Raw genomic sequence first — 13,718 nt, forward strand, 5'->3', positions numbered from 1 at the left:
CAAATCGGTTTATGTTATGATGTTGGGCATTGGAAAAAATTAATACATAAAAGCAAAAATTGATTTTTATTTCATATAAAAATTATAAATAAAATGTATATATAAATTGTCTATTGTACCATCACTTTTGTGGTCCACTGTATGAGTAACGTGTTAATATTTCACGCTTCCAAAATCGCGAAGTAGCTTGTGAACATTATTTTTTTTTAACGTATCTACGGACAACGCCGCTGCAACGATAATCACATTCTTGTTTAAGAGTTTAATCTTTTTACCATATTCTTCCTCTGCCCACGATAAAGTTGATATTTGTAAGATTTTGTGATATTTTAAATTTTAAATCCTAGTCACTGTCCGCCAGTTGACAAGATTAATTTGTTAAAAAAATGGCTAACAATTACATAAATAATGAAATGTGCGATAGGCACTTCATTTATGGACTGGCTAACGGAAACGCACGAGAAACCTTGCGTATTTATGCTGAACGTTACCCGAGTCGTGTTATTCTTCATTACTCCATGTTTACGCGTTTACACCAACGTCTAAGTGAAACTAGCAGCTTTAAAAAACTCACCGCTGAAAACGGACATCCCCGAACAACTCCTCAAATTGAAGAACAGGTGCTCTATATATTCTTAAAAGAAACCTTTTATACCCGTATCATATTCAGCGGATGCAGGCAGTTTTGCCAGGCGATTTTCCGAAAAGAACGGCTTTGTGTCGTTGGATGCAAGAACGTATAAGGCAAGATGCACCGTTTATAAAAAAAATACTTTTCGCCGATGAGGCTAATTTCTCCAGGGACGCAATTATGAACTTCCACAATAACCACATATGGCATTATAAGAACCCACATGCTGTGGCAGAAAACCGTCATCAGCATTAGTTTTCACTTAATGTATGGGTCGGCATTATTGAAAACTTTCTCATCGGTCCATTTTTTTTACCAGCAAGGTTGACTGGACAAGTGTATCAAGAATTTCTTGAAAATGAATTACCAGCGATGGTAGAAGATGTCCTTATTCAGCTGAGACAGCAAATGTTTTTTTTACATGACGGTGCTCCAGCCCATTTTAGTTTAGTGGCTCGGCAGTATTTGGATACTAGGTATCCAAATAGGTCGGGGAAGTATTCACCCTTGGCCCTTACGGTCTTCCGACCTAAGTCCGCAGGTTTTTTTTTATGGGGCCACCTTAAATCACTGAAAGTTTAAAGAATTCCAATTGGTTCCCGTGGTCCCGTGGTTCACGGATAATTTGAAATTATTAAAAAAGTTAAGGACTGATGCACTTAATCGCTTTCGTCATTCACGTTTGCCAGAACATTGGGAATACTATAAACAGCTTCGGAATACATTTACATCAGCATTTCGAGCTGAAAAAAAAACATATCTAAATATTAAGCTTTCAAACTGTAATGCAAAAGAAAAATGGGCGGAATTAAAAAAAAAGTTGGCATCATAAATAAAAAAATAAATACAATACCAGATCAGCTAAGAAATCTTAATGAAATCAACACGCAATTTGTCAATGCAGCTAACTCTACTATTTCTCCAAAACCTGAACTCTTGGATTTTTATGAAAAAAACAAAAAAACAAATAAGGAATTTAATTTTACTCAGGTTACTGAGGAAACTATTTCTAATATTATACTTAACATGAAGTCAACTGCATCTGGAAGTGACAATATTAATAGCACTTTTATAATATTATGCTGCCCGTTTGTTATACCTTACCTGACCCACTTAATAAATTGTTGTTTACGAGATTCAGTTTTTCCAAGTGATTGGAAATCTGCTATAGTGGTTCCGCTTCCTAAAGTGAGTAATCCTGAGACCTATAGTCAACTTAGATCCATTTCTATTTTACCATCTATGTCTAAAATTCTGGAAAAGGTTATGGCGTCCCAAATTTCAGGCTTCGTGTGGTCCAACAACCTTTTGCCAGAAAAACAATCAGGATTTCGCCGTGGTCACAGCTGTACGACAGCACTTGCGGATGTTACGGATCAACTTACTGGTGCACCAGACGAGAGTAAGGCAAGCGTATTGGTGCTCCTGGATTATTCTCGTGCTTTTGATATGCTAAATTATGATATTTTACTAGCCATATTATCTTATTGTGGTTTTGGTGTTAATGCCTAAGCTTTGGTTAAGTCGTTTTTAAGTAAAAGGACGCAAAGAGTAACGCTTGATAGTACATTTTACAAACTTATGTCTATTTTTGCTGGTGTTCCTCAGGGAAGTGTCTTGGGCCCTCTTCTTTTTACCATTTATACGTCTAATTTTATAGCATCCTTAAAGTTTTGTAAATATCATTTTTACGCCGATGACACACAATTAATATACTCGTTTAAGCCGGAGGATGCTGTAGAGGCAAATTTTAGACTAAACATAGATCTTAAAACTCTTAACGCTTTAATTAAATCCACAAAAGTCAGTGGCTCTACTTTTCTGCAGTGAAAGACTTCGAGAAATAATTTGTAATAAATTAAGACTCACTATTGGGCAGTGTAATATCTCTTTTAAAAACTCTTCAAGGAACCTAGGTTTAATAATTGATAATAAACTTAAATTTAATGAACATATAACTTCATGTATTAAAAAATCTTACTCAGCCCTGAAATCCCTTTTTCCCCACCGACATTCTTTAGAAAGGAAAACATAAATAGAATTGTGTGAAGCACTTGTGTTGTCACATTTTAATTTTGCTGATAGCGTTTATGGGCCCTATTTGGACACAACTCAGGCTAAAAGAGTGCAGAAAGTACAAAACTCTTGTATACGATTTATATGCGGCATTAGACGAAGGCAGCGTGTATCACATAAGCTCAGGGATCTTAATTGGCTTTCTATGTACAATAGAAGAATATTGCACTCGGCTTGCTTTTTTTATAACATTGTTAAATATAAATGTCCTATTTTTCTTAATAAGAAACTAGTATACCGTACGGATATCCATAATCTTAATATACGAAGAAAACATATTTTTACAATCCCAAGACACAATAAAGAGTCTTTCAAAAAGGAATTTTCATATAACATAGCCTCCACCCTTAATAAATTCAAAATTAATACATTTAATTTTTCTGTTGTGTATTTAAAAAATAAAATCAGGCAGCAACTCCTTTAGCAAATTTAGATTTTTATCATTGAGTTTAGCAGATCTAGGGTAGATGTAGATAATAATATTATTATTCGTCCACATTGTTAGTTTGGTTTAATGTAGGTCTTTTTGCCTACTTTATATATAATTGGGTTACTGGCAAAAATTGAGGAATTATTGTGAAGGTTATTTGAGTGCTATAATGAAAAGTGTATAGCAATGCATGGGCTTTAACAGCCCCTTCCTTGGGAGGGATGCTGAATAAAAAGCCTTTAGTTCCAGCATTATATGTATGTAAATATTATAAACTATGTAAATGTTATGGAACAATAAAATGATTTATTATTATTATTATTATAATGTGGAGGAATTGCGTAATCGCATTATAACGTTTTGTGACATAATTCGGCAGACACCAGGAATTTTTGAACGTGTCCGCTAATCAATGCGACGTCGATTAGATGCTTGTATTGATGTTGGAGGAGCACACTTTGAACAACTTTTGTAAAAATAATAATATTACTTAAATAAATAATAAAAAATGAAATATTTTTTTATCATTTAAAAACTTGAATTTTAAATTAAAGATTGTAGAAGCAAAAGTTTTAAATCCTCAATTACAATTTTGTTAAATTGGGCTGGCTTTTATACTAAATTAATTAATAAAAATTTTATTATTTATTATTAAAGTTGCAATAAACTAAAAAAAAACGAAAAATTACTAGAATAAAGAAAGTCTAATCAAATCTGAGCAACATGTCCATGGTTTTTAATTTTTTGTGCGAAAACCGTGCATCTAACGGACAAAATCCAAGGGATCAAAAATGTTGCAAATAAAACGGGGAATTGAAAAATATTTTTTAATACAAGAAAAACCAGTGGCGTACCATTTTTCTTTATAAAAGTATTCAGCGGAAAACCCGCACACACGCCACTGGAAAACATAAAAATGTTAAAAGTATGTTGGTAAATGGCTTTGGATACACAGACCCTGCATACCAATCTTTGGACAAATATCTACAGGGGTATTTAAGTTATCAAAAAAAATAATTTTTTTGTTAAAACTTTACCACCTTGTAGCTCAAAATCTAAAAGGTTTAGGATCTATGTTTATAGGATTTTTTTTGCGAATTTTTGTCCAAAGAACACGTTCCTGAATTTTGTCGCAATATATAAAAAGCACCCTATATGACTGTGGAATTAATGTATTGAATATAATCATATTTAAAAATGAAGATATTTAATAGTTTTTATATAGGAGCTAAAGAGAGAAGGTGGCTAGTTGATTTAACAAGTGCCAAAAAAAATACAGGACTTATTGAATAAATTTATATTTATGCCACTTATCACTTCAATTGAATTTTTTTTAAATCTGGTTAATATTTTTGAGGTGATTGTCAAGAGCGCGTATAAAGTTAAAAGGATTTGTTGATGGAGACCGATAAATGCAACTAATACGTACACTTACTGAGTCAACTGTGTAGATTTGTGATAAAAACGCTATAATATTTTAAAAGTATATTACAACACCTATTTTATATTACTATTTTTAATATATACTGAATTGTAGGCTTTATGCTCTCACATAACGTGCTCTCCTTAAATTTAATTAAGATAATAACAATATCCTATATATTATCAAAAGTGGCAATATTTTCTCTAACAATGCTTACCTGTTGATTTTTTATCGAACAGCGACCAAAATAAAATAACGAAAGTGGAACTAAAAGAGAAAAAAAAATTAAACAAATAAGTAGGACGTAACAATACAAAAATATTAACAAACTGCACCTAAAAACTCCACACGATTTAATAATTAACAAACGCCATCCCGAAATTCCCTTTTCTCGATTGCTTTTACCCAGGGAAAACTGTTGAGCCCTCCTGGAAAGAGATAAACCTGCAAACATTCGGAGGCAGCATAAGCGCAGGCTCGAAGCTAACGATCTGCCATTGAATCCAAGGACCTAATAACAGGAAATTTTTCTCATCGTTTGATGGCGGCTTTTTCCAGATTATGTAGTTACAAGAGAGTAACTAATATTTAATAGATTAATATACAGTATCGGACAAAAATAGAGCAACTTTTTAAATCATTAAATTTCTGTAGCATGTTATGGTTTATATGTTTTCAATTAGTTGGTAAATAATAATAATTTCTAATATGTACAATTCTATTTATATTATAAAAATAACTAAAGTAATTAAAGTAGCCTACTATTTTTTTCAAATTAAACTGTACTGGGTGGCCCAAATTCGACCCTCTCGATTGGGATCTCGGAAACCGTAACATAATCCTGATCATTTGATTGAAGAAGTATGTTAAGCATGGAATTCCATAGATGAAGATGTAATAAACAATCTGGTAGCTTCAATGCCAAACCGAAATTAGGAAAAATCTCTTTTATTTTTTTATGACGTTATTTAAAATCGTATAATATAATAAATAACACTTTGTTAAGGGCACTTTTTCTCCTTTAAAAGATGACGTTTTCAGAATTAAAATACGACGTTTCTTCTTTTAAGGTGGAGGGGGTGCTCTTGGTAGTGGCAAGGCCTGTCTGGGTGCGTTTCTAGATATTGAAAAGGCGTTCGACAACGCCCCTTTCGCATTAATCTGTCAAGCACTCGAGAGCCGCGGCTTAGAACCCTGTTTGGTTAGCTGGATAGACGCCATGCTCTCGAAACGTCATGTATCTGTCCAGCTCAATAACGAGATTGTCAAAACATTGTAGGGGTGGCCACAGGGAGGAGTATTGTCCTCTACGTTGTGGTACCTTGTGATCGACAGCCTGATAAATCTTTTAAACAATGCTGGCCTATACACACAGGCCTACGCTGATGATCTGGTAAACCATTGCCCAGGGAAAGACGCCGTCTCAATGCGGGGCCCTATGATTAGTGTCCTGCGCATGGTAGATATATGGTTCCTCTCGGGGGGTCTCAGGATTGACCCCAAAAAAGCAGAGCTCCTACCATTCACGAGGAGACGTAACTTTGGCACGCCCCCTGTTATATCTCTAGGTGGTGTGCAGCTGCATTACTCCAGAACAGTTCGATTTCTGGGAATCAAGTTAGATCCTAAACTCTCCTGGTACGATCATGCAGATACCAGAATGAAGAAGGCCACCTGCGCGCTATGGGCCTGCAGGTAGGCTTTCGGCAATACCTGGGGTCTGTCTCCTAAGATCCTCCACTGGATCTACTCGCGCATTGTGAAACCTCTTCTCACATACGGTGCTATCGTTTGGTGGCCATGTACGGAGAAAGCAAAAATTCGTGCTCAACTGGACAGAGTCCAACGTCTTGCATGTCTCAGCATAACGGGTTCCATGCGGACGGCGCCAACTAGAGCGCTTGAGACTTTGCTGAGCCTTCCGCCTCTGGACCTCGTTGTGCAATTCGAGGCAATGAGGACTGCGTACAGGCTATACGTCCTCGGCGAACTACGTGCTGGCGAGACCGGTCACGCAAAAATTTGGTCACGGGCCATACAGGAATGTCCTCTCCTTCTGATGGGCAGTGACTGCATGGCTCCAGTGACTGTGGACTGCGAGGGATTCGTGACGCACATTGCAGGCAGAGAGGAGTGGTAGCATTCCAACAGACCTGCATTGCTAAATAAGGGGACCATCTGGTACACAGATGGCTCTAGAATGAATAACAGAGCTGGATCAGGGCTTTGTGTTGGGATCCCACATACCAGTAGAGCATACTTGCTGGCGAAGCACGCCACTGTCTTCCAGGCCGAAGTATTCGCTGTATTAAAATGCGGACAGAAAATCCTAAGCTGCGGACACCGCAATACAGTCGTATCAATATGCTTGGACAGCAGAGCTGCCATTAAGGCTATCACGGCCGCAAAATAAGCTCCAAGCTTGTACTAGAGTGCATAAATGTCCTCAAAATACTGGTGCAGGTTGGCTGCAGGGTCCAGTTTGTCTGGATACCTGGCCATGCAGGTAATGAGGAAGCGAAGTCTCTTGCCAGACTGGGATCGGCGAATGTGCCGATGGGGCCGGAACCCATAGTTGGTATCGCCAAATGCGTTGTGGTCGCGTCAATGAAGGGTCTGCTGGACGAGTGGACCCAATGAAGATGGACTAAGTCCCCTGGTATGAGACAGGCCAACGCGCACATAGGTGGGCCTGGGCCTGTCTCACCAAAAATCTACTACGCCTAAAAAGACGCGAAATTCAGCTAGTGACAGGTCTTTTAACCGGTCACTGGCACTTAAGAAGCCATCTCCATACTATCGGTATTGCGGACAACCCGGATTGCCGATGGTGCTGTAAGGAGGATGAAACCGTTGACCATGTAGTCGGGGAGTACCCAGCACTCACGCGCGCTAGGTTCAAATACTTAGGGTAACACTTTCTGTGTATCGAGTGACTTTAGGTCGTTCAGACCAGAAAGCCTTATCAGTTTCTCTAAGGCCGTTGGGCTCTGGTAACCCCTGGTGGGGCATGACGGGTCCATCAGGAGACCTATATGCACAACTGCCTTGGCAGCCCACTGTTTTCTACAATTCATTCACAAGTCAATACGACGTTTCGTTTTTGAGATACCATCAACTTTTTTTTTTGAAATACGGCCCTGGATTTCTATTACCTTATTTTGTTGAACTACATTTGTATAAAACCTATGACGTATCAAACTTTTTTATTTCCAACCAATTTAACAACAAAAACTTGGAATTTCGATAATGAAAGAAAACATTCTTAATATGACCTGCTTTTATTATTTTTTTCTTTTAATTAAGTATTAATTAAATATTAGTTTTGACTTGCTTTTAATAAAAACTAATGCACCCCGTATATTTTTGGAATTGGCAATTTCATCAAAAACTATCTATAAGCTGGGCAATGTAAACAAATGTGGGGGAAATTCAACGCGTTGATATTTTTTGATCGCCAATATTAAAACAAATTTAAAAAGGCGGCATTGAAATAAACAAAAAGTGGCCTTCAGTGGCTGTCAAAATATGATAGACGCTTTCCACCTTGCGACTTTTCAATACAAAATACAGTCCTAAAATTTAACCAAAATCGTTCGGACCACGTAAAGGGCATAAAATGTTTTATGACTGTCTAATTCCTATTAGACAATAGTAATGATACCAAACTTTTGCGGTGTTAGGGCCTGAAATAAATTTATAAAGAGCATAACATCGCGTTTTTTTAAATTTTAGGTTTGGTTTTACAAAGAAAATGGCGATGTTAGGAACAAGATCAAGACAAAATCTTTAATATTTGTAAATATTATATTTTCGAATTTTAAACGAGAATTTTGGACTGAAAGATTATAATAGGTAGGGAGCAGCCTTAATATTTTGAAACCACTTTTTACAATACTATAATAAGTAAGACATTTTGTTAAAGGTAGACTTACAGTAGTAAGTCTTCGCGGTTCCTCACGCCAATTTCAAATAGTTTTAAAAAAATAGGTATCGACCATATAGAATCCATATTAGCGTTAAGCCAAGAGACAGCGCAAGCCGGCTTGAATCTTACAACTGGCTTAATGCAATGTTACATGAAGATGAAAATTTTTTGAATAAAATAATATGGACGGATGGATGCAATTTCTCCACGAGTGGTTTTATAAACACAAATAATAAGCATTATTACGCAGTCGAAAATCCGTATCAAAATCAGCAAATTTGGAGACAGGGACGGGGGTCGTTTAATTTTTGGATTAGGCTTTATGAAAACAAAATCTTAGGGTCAGTTTTCGATAATGGAAATTTAAATTCCAAACGATACTTAAATTTGCTGCAAGAAGATAAATTTGATGCCCTAAATGACGAGCCGTTGAATATTGTTCAGCAATTATGGTGACAACAGGATGGGACACCACCACATAATGTTATTGCTGTGTCTCAGTTTCTTAACCAAACTTTCTCCATTAAGTGGATTGGAAACCAAGGAGCAGTTCGCTCGTCTACCAAAAGCCCCGATCTGTCACCTCTACATTATTTTTTATGGGGATATTTAAACGACGTATATTTAAAGAAAGTCCTCAAAATATAAATGTTTTACGCCACAATTTTACTCTGGAAATCACAACTTTACGGGCAAGAGGAAGAATGATCCATCGGGCAATCACGAGTAATCTGCGCCGGCGAATTCAGAAATGCATCGAAGTTGAAGGAGGATTATTTGAGCATTTCATCTAGTTTATTATAATTAAAATAAATTAGTGTTAAAAGTTTAATTGTTATTTGGCTTTTTGGGTGGAAGAATCCGAAAAAAAATACGTCATATTTACTAATGCATTTCTTTGGTTTTTGTATAGTAGTTTTTTTAAAAGATGTTAGATGTTTAAAGTATAGTTAATTTAGTTATTTATATAATCGGTAATTTTAACTGTTTTGTAACAAATGTGAGTTTTTAATGTTAAATTTGACGATAATATTGATGATATGTCCTAGGTATTTTATAAAATTAAATCATAGGGTGGATTAGTTTTTATTAATAATAAGTCGATACTTATAATTAAAAGAAAAAATAAATAAATACAATTTAACCGACCTTGTACTTCTTACGGTTTCCGAGATCCCAATGATGAGAGTCGAATTTGGGCCACGCTGTACACAGAATTACAAAAGTCAATATTTCATCCAGTACCCATTTTTCCTAATGACTTCATCGCATCTGTTTTGGCATTAAAGCTACCAGATAGTTTATTACGTCTTCATCTATGGAATTCCACGCTAAACGGCCTTCTTTAACCAAATGATCAGGATTATGTATTTGTGATCGATGTACATGTTTTTCCCCTATTTCCCATAGATTTGATATGGACTTTAGGTCTGATGGCGATTGCGGTGACTACTTACATTAATTCGTTGCTTAGTTACTCTTTTACTATTTTAACTGCGTGTTTTGGGTCGTTGTCATGTTAGAATGTAAATTTTAGGGGCATTTTCCATTCCGCATAAGGCAGCATAATGTTTTCCAATATATTAACAAACATATTTGAACCTGTAATGTCCTTGGGGATTTATGTTATGTAAAGTATAATCACATATATGCCCATCTACATATATTGTTCTGTTGCCATTAGTATATATGCAATCGACGAAAAAGCTTTTTCACAGTAAACAGCCTTGAGAAAGACGTAAATAAACGTCAAAACGTCGACACCATTCATTTTTTGTTCCCAAACCTAACATCTACGATTATTATTATTATTATTAATATTATTATTATTATTATTATTATTATTATTATTATTATTATTATTATTATTATTATTATTATTATTATTATTATTATTATTATTATTATTATTATTATTATTATTATTATTATTATTATTATTATTATTATTATTATTATACGGAAAAAAAATCCACTATAGCTGAAACTAATAATCTTGACTGAAGATAAGCTTAGATTTATATATTCGCAATGACAAGGAATGTTATTCCTGAAAACGTATTGGTGTTAATCCAATGCAAAAAATACGTTTTATTTAAATATTAATAATCTTTGCCTTAAAATAGCAATACTCGGCAAAACACATTTGTAAATATTATTGCAATAGGATAAAAGCTTTATTTGAGAATAGTAAGAATAGTAATTTTGAATTTAAATTACGCATTTTTAAACAAAACGCTAGGGTTTCTATTACAAAGAATAGTTACGCTTGTATATTTTATTAATAAGAATATAAAATTTACTGTATCATCAAAGTTAAAAAATGCGATACAATTTAAAAAAAGAAAAGGTACTTTCGCTTACTAGATAATTTTCAACAGTTCTTCAATAGATTGATTAATGAATTACGTTAGGTAAAAAAACTCAAATCTTATGGCGTTTATTTAATTTTTGTTGTCAACCCGTAATTAATACAAATTATAATGTTAGCCTAAATTTATAATTTAGGTAATTTGGTTAATTCTAATTTAATTTTACCCTATAATTTGGTCTCCATCCATACATTATTTTAATAACATATAGGTCAAGCTTCTTATTTCATTATGGATTAGAAGTATATAACAACATAAGTGTAGGTAACAAAAACTCATATTATTATTAAAAAAATATTTATTCTCTTTTATATAGTAGGTATACCATATAATATACGTGGACTAAATAATTCATAACAAAAAAATTTTATCCTATTCTAGGGTTTTGAAAATTAATCTGCATTAAAACATGTTAAAATGACACCTCCCCATGAGGCATTTACATGCAGCAAAGAAAATTTAAAAATAAAATAAACAATTAACAACTTTCTAATTAAGAAAGAATGTAAATATCAAAAAAAAATAAATTCAAAGAACACCCGGTATTTTTCCAACAAACTAATTTTATTAAAGAAAAATAGTTCCTACGCACTTACTATTGAATAATGGACTTATATATATATATGAATTATAATATCCTCCATTTTGATTGATAGCAATCGCAGCTATGCAACGCGTACCCAACACCGGTATTGTGAATCACTAAGCATTTGAACAGAGAACCAGAATAATGTAAATAGGAAAATCAAAACTGGGATCATTTTTATGACATATCTTTGAAGGATTACTTGCATTGATGAGATGAAATAATACTCGTGGAAATCACAAATCACAAACTACGTTTGAGGCAAATCATTAAACAAACAATTTGAAAAGGAAAATGAGAAACTATCAAGTCGAGCCTAAACGAAATTTACTCGCTTATCTGCTTTTGGTCGCACTTCGAAGCAAGTGTTACCACGAGATGTTTCCGTTTTATCTTTAACTGGATCCAAGTATAGCAAATATCGGGTGAAATAATTTGGCATCTTGCAGAGAATGAAGATGTAGTTTAATTAATCTGGTGTGCATTTCAAGAAAGGTTAACTATTTTTGCTTAAAAAAATATAATTTTCGATTTTAAAAAAATAAATAATTGCGTGAAGGCGCTGAAAATATATTTGTGAGAACATTATATGTAATTATAATAACAGGAACTTACAAATGATTTAACTGCAATATTTTCCCTAATGTTAAATATAGCTTGAACCATTACAAATTTATCTTGATTTAAAATAAGATTTCATTTAAATTTTAAGACAAGCATACATTTGAAAATAAGATTAAGGTATTATAATCTCAATGTTGTTACATCAAATTTAAACATAATTACAGTTATTTCAAGATAATTTTTTCAAGAGTGGCTTTAGTTTTACATATAGAATATTTTTTTTTTATGTAGTACATATATAATCGATATGTACCCAAAATTAGACTGACTATTCAGTACTGCCCACTAGGATGCCGCGATACAGGCGCGGAAACCAGTTTAAAAGTAAAAATAATCCAATAAATATATGGTGCGTCAAGTTAAAAGTATGGTACCAAGTACATTACAGAACCTATCCATTAGGGCCCTACTTCTCTAAATAGGATCTATTACATCAGCCCCACACCAAGATATTGCCGCCACCATGTTTTACAGTAGTAGCAACGTACTTTGAGACAAGCCTTTTTCCTGCACGATATTTTACAAAATTGTCTTTTGTCATTTGATCATATAGGAAATTTAAAATAATCAGAAAGAAGTTCTTTTTTCCAATCGCGGGTGGTCCAGTTTTAAGGAAACCAAGCAAATAACATTCTTGCGTTCCTATTTTTTTTAAAATAATAAGGGTTGTTTGGCTGATTTTCGCGCTGGTAATCCGATATCTAATAAGCTATTCTGAATAGTTCTTAGGAAGACACGTTTACCTCACCCACTGCGTGTGTTGTTGAATTTTGTAGAGATTTTAAAAATTTAAAAAACCAATATCGCACCAATAAGAAAAAAAAATGGATGGTGGTTGGCAAAAGGCGAAACGCTGTATTAAAAATCTAAAAACATCATCATGTAGGACAAAAAAAGTGGTAATGCAAAAGTGCAAATTATTTTTGAATCGAATAAGAACTAAACTATTAAAAAAATAAAATCATTTTTCAAAATTTCGTATTTCTTTGAATATTGTCGGAATCACTCGGCATTTTCAATAAACGGCATATTGCTAAGCTTAAAAATTCTCAACTTTGCCCTAATTAAACCATTTTCGTATCTTTTATAGATTCCGAGATCCTCATGTTTGAATTTGAAACTCCCTGTATATGGGCCAGTGAAAGCCCAAAACTCAGAACACTACCGGATCAGAAACCACAAAAAACGGAAAACATATACCGTCAATCTGAAATGGTTAAAGTTGAAACAGGAAGATGAGACGGGCATATGAAAAGATAAAATGACGAACGGGTGGTGAAATTAGTAAGGGAACAGATTCCAACCGGCAGAAGACCACTTGAAAGACCCAAATGATGCTGGAGGAATAACCTAAGAACCCTAAATGTCGCCAATGCCAAACCGCTTATGATAAACAGAAACCAATAAACGCAAATCGTAAAGTCAGCTAAGCCTCACCTGGTGTTGTAAATGCTACAGAGAGAGAGAAAGAGAGCAGATCGACTAAATGCTTTAATTGTGACATTATCTGTTGGGGTTGAATTCAGATTTAGGAAGACAACACACTATTTAGCCAAACTAAAACTACCTCTGTTTCGGAAATACCCTGTATCTCCGCGTAATACCTCTTTAAAGTCAAACAATACTCACCTGGCTAACCGCCTGTCAT

The 13,718-nt window shown here is 34.3% G+C and overlaps 1 protein-coding gene across 3 annotated transcripts in view; it reads right to left on the reverse strand.

Moving 5' to 3' along the window:
- LOC126735352 (serine-enriched protein) overlaps positions 1-4,976 on the reverse strand; it is a 48,005-nt gene extending 43,029 nt beyond the window's left edge. For all 3 annotated transcript variants that reach the window (XM_050439308.1, XM_050439310.1, XM_050439309.1), the window contains exons 1-2: positions 4,896-4,976; positions 4,778-4,827 (exon numbers count right to left, since the gene is read on the reverse strand). The gene's annotated coding sequence lies outside the window, so the exon portion shown is untranslated. The remainder of the gene's footprint in view (positions 1-4,777; positions 4,828-4,895) is intronic.
- Between the last annotated feature and the right edge of the window lie 8,742 nt (positions 4,977-13,718).

Source organism: Anthonomus grandis, chromosome 4, assembly GCF_022605725.1.
Source record: "Anthonomus grandis grandis chromosome 4, icAntGran1.3, whole genome shotgun sequence".
Lineage (NCBI taxonomy): Eukaryota > Metazoa > Arthropoda > Insecta > Coleoptera > Curculionidae > Anthonomus > Anthonomus grandis.